The sequence below is a fragment of the Pseudorca crassidens genome, assembly GCF_039906515.1.
Source record: "Pseudorca crassidens isolate mPseCra1 chromosome 1 unlocalized genomic scaffold, mPseCra1.hap1 SUPER_1_unloc_3, whole genome shotgun sequence".
In the NCBI taxonomy this organism is placed as follows: domain Eukaryota; kingdom Metazoa; phylum Chordata; class Mammalia; order Artiodactyla; family Delphinidae; genus Pseudorca; species Pseudorca crassidens.
This window is the reverse complement of record NW_027135940.1, coordinates 2,557,280-2,572,084: the sequence shown is the minus strand read 5'-3', so window position 1 is coordinate 2,572,084 and position 14,805 is coordinate 2,557,280.

Below are 14,805 nucleotides of genomic sequence, written 5' to 3'. Positions count from 1 at the left end.
AGGCTGCCAAGAGGACTTGAAAGCGGGGCAGAATTGCAGGAAACCGATTTCAGGAGGTAGACTGGAATTGCATGTAAAGCATAGGAAAAGAGGCAGAACGTCCACAATGATGCACTTGGCCAAAAAGTGCGTATGCGTTTTTTCCTGAATACATTCAGGAAAAAACGCATACGCCCTTTTTGGCCAAGGAAGCAAGCTTGCAAAGGAAATCTGCACTACAATGAAGTCTCACTGCCCCCCGGTCAAAAGGGCCATCTGAAAAAAGTGTAAAATCCAGAAAGGCAGGACAGGCCATGGAGAACTGGGAGCCTTGTTATGCTGATGGGCATGATGTAAATTGCCAACAGCCACTCTGGAGAAGTGTATGGTGTTTCCTGAAACATCTAAAAAACAAAGCAACAGAGCCTAGGGCACTTCCACTTATGGTCCTATAGATTAGGGAAATTAAAATCAAAAAGACACAGCCACCCCAAAGTTTGGGACGGCTCTGTTTACAAGAACCTCGTTTACGGTACAAGTTCAATATCGCAGAAAGCGAAAAATGGATAAAGAAGTTGTGGTACTTACGTACAATGCAATATCACTCAGCAATGAAATCTATGTCATCAGGCCAGTAGCAGCATAATGAGTGGATTTAGGTGCGATGATTCTAAGAGAAATAAGTCAAACAGAAAAGGAAACATCATAAGGTATCAATAATACACGGAATGTAAACTTGGCTACACAGGAACTGAAGTACAAAACAGAATAGAGTCTCAAATGTAGAAAACCAACTTATGCTTGCTTAAGGGGAAAGGTGAGTTGGGGTGCTGCATAAAACCAGAGATTGAAATTAGCACAGATACCTTTCCATAAGCCAAATATGTAATAGACAAGAGCTACTGCTTGCTCAACGAAGTGGACTCAACACCACATATTAAACGCCTAAGAATATACCTGACTAGTAAGAATATTAAAACCTATGGATTGATATGTCTCCGAAAGAGAATCAAGCGTGTGTACAGCGGCATAAACGCAGCAGTGATAGGATTCGTGAGGTTCGGTGAGCAAATGCAGACCCTTTGAAGTCATATTGCATGGTACCCATTCCATGGGTCTCAACTCTCCAGGTTTAAGGGATTCTTCCTTCAGCTAAAACATGCATGTGGAGCCCAGAGTATGATCCACCATGTGATCGGGAAACGTGTTCAAATGTGTCTCAGTTTTCGTCCCCTGATACTCGGGTGCAACATTCCAGACGCTTTACTAAGACTCTCCCCACTTGGAGAGTCAGTGCCTTTAACCTCCTGTTTGGCCCAGTTTGCAATTTCTGCGGAAAATGAACAGGAATAGGGAGAACCAATGAGAGACTAGCTGGAGGTGTCTGGACGGGCAAATTTAACTCTTATTTCCCACCAGGAAGAGGAATTAACCAAAGGCTCACTGAGATATGCCGGAACCACACTAGGGCCTGAAGCAATCCTGCGGTGTTGCGGCCAGCTCACAAGAAAGCGAGTTGAAGAAAGGAGCTCAGGGGCACTGTCATTCACAAACCTGCAGAGTTATACATGACAGCTATCGTCCAAAAATATATTGAAGTAAGGCTGCCAAGAGGACTTGAAAGCGGGGCAGAATTGCAGGAAACCGATTTCAGGAGGTAGACTGGAATTGCATGTAAAGCATAGGAAAAGAGGCAGAACATCCACAATGATGCACTTGGCCAAAAAGGGCGTATGCGTTTTTTCCTGAATACATTCAGGAAAAAACGCATACGCCCTTTTTGGCCAACCAAGCAAGCTTGCAAAGGAAATCTGCACTACAATGAAGTCTCACTGCCCCCCGGTCAAAAGGGCCATCTGAAAAAAGTGTAAAATCCAGAAAGGCAGGACAGGCCATGGAGAACTGGGAGCCTTCTTATGCTGATGGGCGGGATGTAAATTGCCAACAGCCACTCTGGAGAAGTGTATGGTGTTTCCTGAAACATCTAAAAAACAAAGCAACAGAGCCTAGGGCACTTCCACTTATGGTCCTATAGATTAGGGAAATTAAAATCAAAAAGACACAGCCACCCCAAAGTTTGGGACGGCTCTGTTTACAAGAACCTCGTTTACGGTACAAGTTCAATATCGCAGAAAGCGAAAAATGGATAAAGAAGTTGTGGTACTTACGTACAATGCAATATCACTCAGCAATGAAATCTATGTCATCAGGCCAGTAGCAGCATAATGAGTGGATTTAGGTGCGATGATTCTAAGAGAAATAAGTCAAACAGAAAAAGAAACATCATAAGGTATCACTAATACACGGAATGTAAACTTGGCTACACAGGAACTGAAGTACAAAACAGGATAGGTTCTCAAATGTAGAAAACCAACTTATGCTTGCTTAAGGGGAAAGGTGAGTTGGGGTGCTGCATAAAACCAGAGATTGAAATTAGCACAGATACCTTTCCATAATCCAAATATGTAATAGACAAGAGCTACTGCTTGCTCAACGAAGTGGACTCAACACCCCATATTAAACGCCTAAGAACATACCTGACTAGTAAGAATCTTAAAACCTATGGATTTATATGTCTCCGAAAGAGAATCAAGCGTGTGTACAGCGGCATAAACGCAGCAGTGATAGGATTGGTGAGGTTCGGTGAGCAAATGCAGACCCTTTGAAGTCATATTGCATGGTACCCATTCCATGGTTCTCAACTCTCCTGGATTAAAGGATTCTTCCTTCAGCTAAAACATGCATGTGGAACCCAGAGTATGATCCACCGTGTGATCGGGAAACGTGTTCCAATGTGTCTCAGTTTTCGTCCCCTGGTACTCGGGTGCAACTTTCCAGACGCTTTACTAACACTCTCCCCACTTGGAGAGTCAGTGCCTTTAACCTCCTGTTTGGCCCAGTTTGCAATTTCTGCGGAAAATGAACAGGAATAGGGAGAACCAATGAGAGACTAGCTGGAGGTGTCTGGAAGGGCAAATTTAACTCTCATTTCCCACCAAGAAGAGGAATTAACCAAAGGCTCAGCGTGCCATGCCGGAACCACACTAGGGCCTGAAGCAATCCTGCGGTGTTGCGGCCAGCTCACAAGAAAACGAGTTGAAGAAAGGAGCTCAGGGGCACTGTAATTCACACACCTGCAGAGTTCTAAATGACAGCTATCGTCCAAAAATATATTGAAGTAAGGCTGCCAAGAGGACTTGAAAGCGGGGCAGAATTGCAGGAAACCGATTTCAGGAGGTAGACTGGAATTGCATGTAAAGCATAGGAAAAGAGGCAGAACGTCCACAATGATGCACTTGGCCAAAAAGGGCGTATGCGTTTTTTCCTGAATATATTCAGGAAAAAACGCATACGCCCTTTTTGGCCAACCAAGCAAGCTTGCAAAGGAAATCTGCACTACAATGAATTCTCACTGCCCCCCGGTCAAAAGGGCCATCTGAAAAAAGTGTAAAATCCAGAAAGGCAGGACAGGCCATGGAGAACTGGGAGCCTTCTTATGCTGATGGGCGTGATGTAAATTGCCAACAGCCACTCTGGAGAAGTGTATGGTGTTTCCTGAAACATCTAAGAAACAAAGCAACAGAGCTTAGGGCACTTCCACTTATGGTCCGATAGCTTAGGGAAATTAAAATCAAAAAGACACAGCCACCCCAAAGTTTGGGACGGCTCTGTTTACAAGAACCTCATTTACGGTACAAGTTCAATATCGCAGAAAGCGAAAAATGGATAAAGAAGTTGTGGTACTTACGTACAATGCAATATCACTCAGCAATGAAATCTATGTCCTCAGGCCCATAGCAGGATAATGAGTGGATTCAGGTACGATGATTCTAAGTGAAATAAGTCACACAGAAAAAGAAACATCATAAGATATCACTAATACACGGAATGTAAGCTTGGCTACACAGGAACTTAATTACAAAACAGAACAGGGTCTCAAATCCAAAAAGCAACTTATGCTTGCTTAAGGGGAAAGGTGAGTTGGGGTGCTGCATAAAACCAGAGATTGAAATTAGCACAGATACCTTTCCATAAGCCAAATATGTAATAGACAAGAGCTACTGCTTGCTCAACGAAGTGGACTCAACACCCCATATTAAACGCCTAAGAATATACCTGACTAGTAAGAATCTTAAAACCTATGGATTTATATGTCTCCGAAAGAGAATCCAGCGTGTGTACAGCGGCATAAACGCAGCAGTGATAGGATTGGTGAGGTTCGGTGAGCAAATGCAGACCCTTTGAAGTCATATTGCATGGTACCCATTCCATGGTTCTCAACTCTCCAGGTTTAAGGGATTCTTCCTTCAGCTAAAACATGCATGTGGAACCCAGAGTATGATCCACCGTGTGATCGGGAAACGTGTTCAAATGTGTCTCAGTTTTCGTCCCCTGGTACTCGGGTGCAACATTCCAGACGCTTTACTAACACTCTCCCCACTTGGAGAGTCAGTGCCTTTAACCTCCTGTTTGGCCCAGTTTGCAAATTCTGCGGAAAATGAACAGGAATAGGGAGAACCAATGAGAGACTAGCTGGAGGAGTCTGGACGGGCAAATTTAACTCTCATTTCCCACCAGGAAGAGGAATTAACCAAAGGCTCAGCGAGCCATGCCGAAACCACACTAGGGCCTGAAGCAATCCTGCGGTGTTGCGGCCAGCTCACAAGAAAGCGAGTTGAAGAAAGGAGCTCAGGGTCCCTGTAATTCACACACCTGCAGAGTTATAAATGACAGCTATCGTCCAAAAATATATTGAAGTAAGTTTGCCAAGAGGACTTGAAAGCGGGGCAGAATTGCAGGAAACCCATTTCAGGAGGTAGACTGGAATTGCATGTAAAGCATTGGAAAAGAGGCAGAACGTCCACAATGATGCACTTGGCCAAAAAGGGCGTATGCGTTTTTTCCTGAATATATTCAGGAAAAAACGCATACGCCCTTTTTGGCCAACCAAGCAAGCTTGCAAAGGAAATCTGCACTACAATGAAGTCTCACTGCCCCCCGGTCAAAAGGGCCATCTGAAAAAAGTGTAAAATCCAGAAAGGCAGGACAGGCCATGGAGAACTGGGAGCCTTGTTATGCTGATGGGCGTGATGTAATTTGCCAACAGCCACTCTGGAGAAGTGTATGGTGTTTCCTGAAACATCTAAAAAACAAAGCAACAGAGCCTAGGGCACTTCCACTTATGGTCCTATAGCTTAGGGAAATTAAAATCAAAAAGACACAGCCACCCAAAAGTTTGGGACGGCTCTGTTTACAAGAACCTCGTTTCTGGTACAAGTTCAATATCGCAGAAAGCGGAAAATGGATAAAGAAGCTGTGGGACTTACGTACAATGCAATATCATTCAGCAATGAAATCTATGTCATCATGCCCGTAGCAGCATAATGAGCGGATTCAGGTACGATGATTCTAAGTGAAATATGTCACACAGAAAAAGAAACATCATAAGATATCACTAATACACGGAATGTAAAGTTGGCTACACAGGAACTGAATTACAAAACAGAATAGGGTCTCAAATGTTGAAAACCAACTTATGCTTGCTTAAGGGGAAAGGTGAGTTGGGGTGCTGCATAAAACCAGAGATGGAAATTAGCACAGATACCTTTCCATAAGCCAAATATGTAATAGACAAGAGCTACTGCTTGCTCAACGAAGTGGACTCAACACCCCATATTAAACGCCTAAGAATATACTTGACTAGTAAGAATCTTAAAACCTATGGATTTATATGTCTCCGAAGGAGAATCAAGCGTGTGTACAGCGGCATAAACGCAGCAGTGATAGGATTGGTGAGGTTCGGTGAGCAAATGCAGACCCTTTGAAGTCATATTGCATGGTACCCATTCCATGGTTCTCAACTCTCCAGGTTTAAGGGATTCTTCCTTCAGCTAAAACATGCATGTGGAACCCAGAGTATGATCCACCGTGTGATCGGGAAACGTGTTCAAATGTGTCTCAGTTTTCGCCCCCTTGTACTCGGGTGCAACATTCCAGACGCTTTACTAACACTCTCCCCACTTGGAGAGTCAGTGCCTTTAACCTCCTGTTTGGCCCAGTTTGCAATTTCTGCGGAAAATGAACAGGAATAGGGAGAACCAATGAGAGACTAGCTGGAGGTGTCTGGACGGGCAAATTTAACTCTCATTTCCCACCAAGAAGAGGAATTAACCAAAGGCTCAGCGAGCCATGCCGGAACCACACTATAGCCTGAAGCAATCCTGCGGTGTTGCGTCCAGCTCACAAGAAAGCGAGTTGAAGAAAGGAGCTCAGGGGCCCTGTAATTCACAAACCTGCAGAGTTCTAAATGACAGCTATCGTCCAAAAATATATTGAAGTAAGGCTGCCAAGAGGACTTGAAAGCGGGGCAGAATTGCAGGAAACCGATTTCAGGAGGTAGACTGGAATTGCATGTAAAGCATAGGAAAAGAGGCAGAACGTCCACAATGATGCACTTGGCCAAAAAGGGCGTATGCGTTTTTTCCTGAATACATTCAGGAAAAAACGCATACGCCCTTTTTGGCCAAGGAAGTAAGCTTGCAAAGGAAATCTGCACTACAATGAAGTCTCACTGCCCCCCGGTCAAAAGGGCCATCTGAAAAAAGTGTAAAATCCAGAAAGGCAGGACAGGCCATGGAGAACTGGGAGCCTTCTTATGCTGATGGGCGGGATGTAAATTGCCAACAGCCACTCTGGAGAAGTGTATGGTGTTTCCTGAAACATCTAAAAAACAAAGCAACAGAGCCTAGGGCACTTCCACTTATGGTCCTATAGATTAGGGAAATTAAAATCAAAAAGACACAGCCACCCCAAAGTTTGGGACGGCTCTGTTTACAAGAACCTCGTTTACGGTACAAGTTCAATATCGCAGAAAGCGAAAAATGGATAAAGAAGTTGTGGTACTTACGTACAATGCAATATCACTCAGCAATGTAATCTATGTCATCAGGCCAGTAGCAGCATAATGAGTGGATTTAGGTGCGATGATTCTAAGAGAAATAAGTCAAACAGAAAAAGAAACATCATAAGTTATCACTAATAAACGGAATGTAAACTTGGCTACACAGGAACTGAAGTACAAAACAGAATAGGGTCTCAAATGTAGAAAACCAACTTATGCTTGCTTAAGGGGAAAGGTGAGTTGGGGTGCTGCATAAAACCAGAGATTGAAATTAGCACAGATACCTTTCCATAAGCCAAATATGTAATAGACAAGAGCTACTTCTTGCTCAACGAAGTGGACACAACACCCCATATTAAACGCCTAAGAATATACCTGACTAGTAAGAATCTTCAAACCTATGGATTTATATGTGTCCGAAAGAGAATCAAGCGTGTTTACAGCGGCATAAACGCAGCAGTGATAGGATTGGTGAGGTTCGGTGAGCAAATGCAGACCCTTTGAAGTCATATTGCATGGTACCCATTCCATGGTTCTCAACTCTCCTGGATTAAAGGATTCTTCCTTCAGCTAAAACATGCATGTGGAACCCAGAGTATGATCCACCGTGTGATCGGGAAACGTGTTCCAATGTGTCTCAGTTTTCTCCCCCTGGTACTCGGGTGCAACATTCCAGACGCTTTACTAACACTCTCCCCACTTGGAGAGTCAGTGCCTTTAACCTCCTGTTTGGCCCAGTTTGCAATTTCTGTGGAAAATGAACAGGAATAGGGAGAACCAATGAGAGACTAGCTGGAGGTGTCTGGACGGGAAAATTTAACTCTCATTTCCCACCAGGAAGAGGAATTAACCAAAGGCTCAGTGTGCCATGCCAGAACCACACTAGTGCCTGAAGCAATCCTGCAGTGTTGCGGCCGGCTCACAAGAAAGCGAGTTGAAGAAAGGAGCTCAGGGGCCCTGTAATTCACAAACCTGCAGAGTTATACATGACAGCTATCGTCCAAAACTATATTGAAGTAAGGCTGTCAAGATGACTTGAAAGTGTGGTAGAATTGCAGGAAACCGATTTCAGGAGGTAGACTGGAATTGCATGTAAAGCATAGGAAAAGAGGCAGGACGTCCACAATGATGCACTTGGCCAAAAAGTTCGTATGCGTTTTTTCCTGAATATATTCAGGAAAAAACGCATACACACTTTTTGGTCAACCAAGCAAGCTTGCAAAGGAAATCTGCACTACAATGAAGTCTCACTGCTCCACGGTCAAAAGGGCCATCTGAAAAAAGTGTAAAATCCAGAAAGGCAGGACAGGCCATGGAGAACTGGGAGCCTTCTTATGCTGATGGGCGGGATGTAAATTGCCAACAGCCACTCTGGAGAAGTGTATGCTGTTTCCTGAAACATCTAAAAAACAAAGCAACAGACCCTAGGGCATTTCTACTTATGGTCCTATAGCTTAGGGAAATTAAAATCAAAAAGACACAGCAACCCCAAAGTTTGGGACGGCCCTGTTTACAAGAACCTCATTTATGGTACAACTTCAATATCGCAGAAAGCAAAAATCGATAAAGAAGTTGTGGTACTTACGTACAATGCAATATCACTCAGCAATGAAATCTATGTCATCAGGCCCGTAGCAGCATAATGAGTGGATTCAGGTACGATGATTCTAAGTGAAATAAATCACACAGAAAAAGAAACATCATAAGATATCACTAATACACGGAATGTAAACTTGGCTACACAGGAACTGAATTACAAAACAGAATAGGGTCTCAAATGTAGAAAACCAACTTATGCTTGCTTAAGGGGAAAGGTGAGGTGGTGTGCTGCATAAAACCAGAGATTGAAATTAACACAGATACCTTTCCATAAGCCAAATATGTAATAGACAAGAGCTACTGCTTGCTCAACGAAGTGGACTCAACACCCCATATTAAACGCCTAAGAATATACCTGACTAGTAAGAATCTTAAAACCTATGGATTTATATGTCTCCGAAAGAGAATCAAGCGTGTGCACAGCGGCATAAACGCAGCAGTGATAGGATTGGTGAGGTTCGGTGAGCAAATGCAGACCCTTTCAAGTCATATTGCATGGTACACATTCCATGGGTCTCAACTCTCCAGGTTTAAGGTATTCTTCCTTCAGCTAAAACATGTATGTGGAACCCCGAGTATGATCCAACGTGTGATCGGGAAACGTGTTCAAATGTGTCTCAGTTTTCGTCCCCTGGTACTCGGGTGCAACATTCCAGACGCTTTCCTAACACTCTCCCCACTTGGAGAGTCAGTGCCTTTAACCTCCTGTTTGGCCCAGTTTGCAATTTCTGCGTAAGATGAATAGGCATAGGGAGAACCAATGAGAGACTAGCTGGAGGTGTCTGGATGGGCAAATTTAACTCTCATTGCCCACCCGGAAGAGGAATTAACCAAAGGCTCAGCGTGCCGTGCCGGAACCACACTATGGCCTGAAGCAATCCTGCGGTGTTGCGGCCAGCTCACAAGAAAGCGAGTTGAAGAAAGTAGCTCAGGGGCACTGTATTTCACAAACCTGCAGAGTTATAAATGACAGCTATCGTCCAAAAATATATTGAAGTAAGGCTGCCAAGAGGACTTGAAAGCGAGGCAGAATTGTAGGAAACCAATTTCAGGAGGCAGAGGGGAATTGCATGTAAAGCCTAGGAAAAGAGGCAGAACGTCCACAATGATGCACTTAGCCAAAAAGGGCGTATGCGTTTTTTCCTGAATATATTCAGGAAAAAACGCATATGCCCTTTTTGGCCAACCAAGCAAGCTTGCAAAGGAAATCTGCACTACAATGAAGTCTCACTGCCCCCCGGTCAAAAGGGCCATCTGAAAAAAGTGTAAAATCCAGAAAGGCAGGACAGGCCATGGAGAACTGGGAGCCTTGTTATGCTGATGGGCGTGATTTAATTTGCCAACAGCCACTCTGGAGAAGTGTATGGTGTTTCCTGAAACATCTAAAAAACAAAGCAACAGATCCTAGGGCACTTCCACTTACGGTCCTATAGATTAGCGAAATTAAAATCAAAAAGACACAGGCACCCCAAAGTTTGGGACGGCTCTGTTTACAAGAACCTCGTTTCCGGTACAAGTTCAATATCGCAGAAAGCGAAAAATGGATAAAGAAGTTGTGGTACTTACGTACAATGCAATATCACTCAGCAATGAAATCTATGTCATCAGGCCAGTAGCAGCATAATGAGTGGATTCAGGTACGATGATTCTAAGTGAAATAAGTCACACAGAAAAAGAAACATCATAAGATATCACTAATACATGGAATGTAAACTTGGCTACACAGGAACTGAATTACAAAACAGAATAGGGTCTCAAATGTAGAAAACCAACTTATGCTTGCTTAAGGGGAAAGGTGAGTTGAGGTGCTGCATAAAACCAGAGATTGAAATTAGCACAGATACCTTTCCATAAGCCAAATACGTAATAGACAAGAGCTACTGCTTGCTCAACGAAGTGGACTCAACACCCCATATTAAACGCCTAAGAATATACCTGACTAGTAAGAATCTTAAAACCTATGGATTTATATGTCTCCGAAAGAGAATCAAGCATGTTTACAGTGGCATAAACGCAGCAGTGATAGGATTGGTGAGGTTCGGTGAGCAAATGCAGACCCTTTGAAGTCATATTGCATGGTACCGATTCCATGGGTCTCAACTCTCCAGGTTTAAGGGATTCTTCCTTCAGCTAAAACATGCATGTGGAACCCAGAGTATGATCCACCGTGTGATCGGGAAACGTGTTCAAATGTGTCTCAGTTTTCGTCCCCTGGTACTCGGGTGCAACATTCCAGACGCTTTACTAACACTCTCCCCACTTGGAGAGTCAGTGCCTTTAACCTCCTGTTTGGCCCAGTTTGCAAATTCTGCGGAAAATGAACAGGAATAGGGAGAACCAATGAGAGACTAGCTGGAGGAGTCTGGACGGGCAAATTTAACTCTCATTTCCCACCAGGAAGAGGAATTAACCAAAGGCTCAGCGAGCCATGCCGGAACCACACTAGGGCCTGAAGCAATCCTGCGGTGTTGCGGCCAGCTCACAAGAAAGCGAGTTGAAGAAAGGAGCTCAGGGTCCCTGTAATTCACACACCTGCAGAGTTGTAAATGACAGCTATCGTCCAAAAATATATTGAAGTAAGGCTGCCAAGAGGACTTGAAAGCGGGGCAGAATTGCAGGAAACCGATTTCAGGAGGTAGACTGGAATTGCATGTAAAGCATAGGAAAAGAGGCAGAACGTCCACAATGATGCACTTGGCCAAAAAGGGCGTATGCGTTTTTTCCTGAATATATTCAGGAAAAAACGCATACGCCCTTTTTGTCCAACCAAGCAAGCTTGCAAAGGAAATCTGCACTACAATGAAGTCTCACTGCCCCCCGGTCAAAAGGGCCATCTGAAAAAAGTGTAAAATCCAGAAAGGCAGGACAGGCCATGGAGAACTGGGAGCCTTGTTATGCTGATGGGCGGGATGTAAATTGCCAACAGCCACTCTGGAGAAGTGTATGGTGTTTCCTGAAACATCTAAAAAACAAAGCAACAGAGCCTAGGGCACTTCCACTTATGGTCCTATAGCTTAGGGAAATTAAAATAAAGACACAGCCACCCCAAAGTTTGGGACAGCTCTGTTTACAAGAACCTCGTTTACGGTACAAGTTCAATATCGCAGAAAGCAAAAAATGGATAAAGAAGTTGTGGTACTTACGTACAATGCAATATCACTCAGCAATGAAATCTATGTCATCAGGCCAGTAGCAGCATAATGAGTGGATTCAGGTACGATGATTCTAAGTGAAATAAGTCACACAGAAAAAGAAACATCATAAGATATCACTAATACACGGAATGTAAACTTGGCTACACAGGAACTGAATTACAAAACAGAATAGGGTCTCAAATGTAGAAAACCAACTTATGCTTGCTTAAGGGGAAAGGTGAGTTTTGGTGCTGCATAAAATCAGAGATTGAAATTAGCACAGATACCTTTCCATAAGCCAAATATGTAATAGACAAGAGCTACTGCTTGCTCAACGAAGTGGACTCAACACCCCATATTAAACGCCTAAGAATATACCTGACTAGTAAGAATCTTAAAACCTATGGATTTATACGTCTCCGAAAGAGAATCAAGCGTGTGTACAGCGGCATAAACGCAGCAGTGATAGTATTGGTGAGGTTCGGTGAGCAAATGCAGACCCTTTGAAGTCGTATTGCATGGTACCCATTCCATGGGTCTCAACTCTCCAGGTTTAAGGGATTCTTCCTTCAGCTAAAACATGCATGTGGAACCCAGAGTATGATCCACCATGTGATCGGGAAACGTGTTCAAATGTGTCTCAGTTTTCGTCCCCTGGTACTCGGGTGCAACATTCCAGACGCTTTACTAACACTCTCCCCACTTGGAGAGTCAGTGCCTTTAACCTCCTGTTTGGCCCAGTTTGCAATTTCTGCGGAAAATGAACAGGAATAGGGAGAACCAATGAGAGACTAGCTGGAGGTGTCTGGACGGGTAAATTTAACTCTCATTTCCCACCAAGAAGAGGAATTAACCAAAGGCTCAGCGAGCCATGCCGGAACCACACTAGGGCCTGAAGCAATCCTGCGGTGTTGCGGCCAGCTCACAAGAAAGCGAGTTGAAGAAAGGAGCTCAGGGGCACTGTAATTCACACACCTGCAGAGTTGTAAATGACAGCTATCGTCCAAAAATATATTGAAGTAAGGCTGCCAAGAGGACTTGAAAGCGGGGCAGAATTGCAGGAAACCGATTTCAGGAGGTAGACTGGAATTGCATGTAAAGCATAGGAAAAGAGGCAGAACGTCCACAATGATGCACTTGGCCAAAAAGGGCGTATGCGTTTTTTCCCAGGAAAAAACGCATACGCCCTTTTTGGCCAACCAAGCAAGCTTGCAAAGGAAATCTGCACTACAATGAAGTCTCACTGCCCCCTGGTCAAAAGGGCCATCTGAAAAAAGTGTAAAATCCAGAAAGGCAGGACAGGCCATGGAGAACTGGGAGCCTTGTTATGCTGATGGGCGTGATGTAAATTGCCAAAAGCCACTCTGGAGAAGTGTATGGTGTTTCCTGAAACATCTAAAAAACAAAGCAACAGAGCCTAGGGCACTTCCACTTATGGTCCTATAGATTAGGGAAGTAAAATCAAAAAGACACAGGCACCCCAAAGTTTGGGACGGCTCTGTTTACAAGAACCTCGTTTACGGTACAAGTTCAATATCGCAGAAAGCGAAAAATGGATAAAGAAGTTGTGGTACTTACGTACAATGCAATATCACTCAGCAATGAAATCTATGTCATCAGGCCAGTAGCAGCATAATGAGTGGATTCAGGTACGATGATTCTAAGTGAAATAAGTCACACAGAAAAAGAAACATCATAAGATATCACTAATACACGGAATGTAAACTTGGCTACACAGGAACTGAATTACAAAACAGAATAGGGTCTCAAATGTAGAAAACCAACTTATGCTTGCTTAAGGGGAAAGGTGAGTTGTGGTGCTGCATAAAACCAGAGATTGAAATTAGCACAGATACCTTTCCATAAGCCAAATATGTAATAGACAAGAGCTACTGCTTGCTCAACGAAGTGGACTCAACACCCCATATTAAACGCCTAAGAATATACCTGACTAGTAAGAATCTTAAAACCTATGGATTTATATGTCTCCGAAAGAGAATCAAGCGTGTGTACAGCGGCATAAACGCAGCAGTGATAGGATTGGTGAGGTTCGGTGAGCAAATGCAGACCCTTTGAAGTCATATTGCATGGTACCCATTCCATGGTTCTCAACTCTCCAGGTTTAAGGGATTCTTCCTTCAGCTAAAACATGCATGTGGAACCCAGAGTATGATCCACCGTGTGATCGGGAAACGTGTTCAAATGTGTCTCAGTTTTCGTCCCCTGGTACTCGGGTGCAACATTCCAGACGCTTTACTAACACTCTCCCCACTTGGAGAGTCAGTGCCTTTAACCTCCTGTTTGGCCCAGTTTGCAATTTCTGTGGAAAATGAACAGGAATAGGGAGAACCAATGAGAGACTAGCTGGAGGAGTCTGGACGGGCAAATTTAACTCTCATTTCCCACCAGGAAGAGGAATTAACCAAACGCTCAGCGAGCCATGCCGGAACCACACTAGGGCCTGAAGCAATCCTGCGGTGTTGCGGCCAGCTCACAAGAAAGCGTGTTGAAGAAAGGAGCTCAGGGGCACTGTAATTCACAAACCTGCAGAGTTATAAATGACAGGTATCATCCAAAATTATACTGAAGTAAGGCTGCGAAGAGGACTTGAAAACGGTGCAGAATTGCTGGAAACCGATTTCAGAAGGTACACGGGAGTCGCTCTTAAAGCATAGGAAAAGAGACAGAACTTGGAAAATAATGCACTTGGCAAAAGAGGGCATATGTGTTTTATCCAGAGCTCTCATAACCGAGGGGAGGAGATTCCCAGCAGGCTCCAACTGCCACCTGAAGTCTCACGTTGTCAAGGCAACGTGAGCAAGCCAGGCAGGAGTTACCTCACAGCAGAGGTCCCAGCTCACAGAAGGGTGAGAAAATCAGCCAACATCAGACTCTCACCAGAGGGCCCACATCACCAAGGGGATGGGAACCAGGCAGGAGTGTCTTCACACCAGTGGGGCCACATCATCGAAAGGTGAGGTACTCAGCACATGTGTCCTCAAACCAGAGGACCCACATCACCAAGGGCCTCGGAGTGAGGCAGGCAGGAGTAGCCTCACAACACTGGGCCCATAGAACAAAAAAGTGAGGAATCCAGCAGTTGGAACCTCCCAGCAGGCGGCCCAGAGCACCGAGGCTATGGGATCCAGGCCACAGTGAACTCACAGAAGAGGGCCCATGTCATGAAACTGA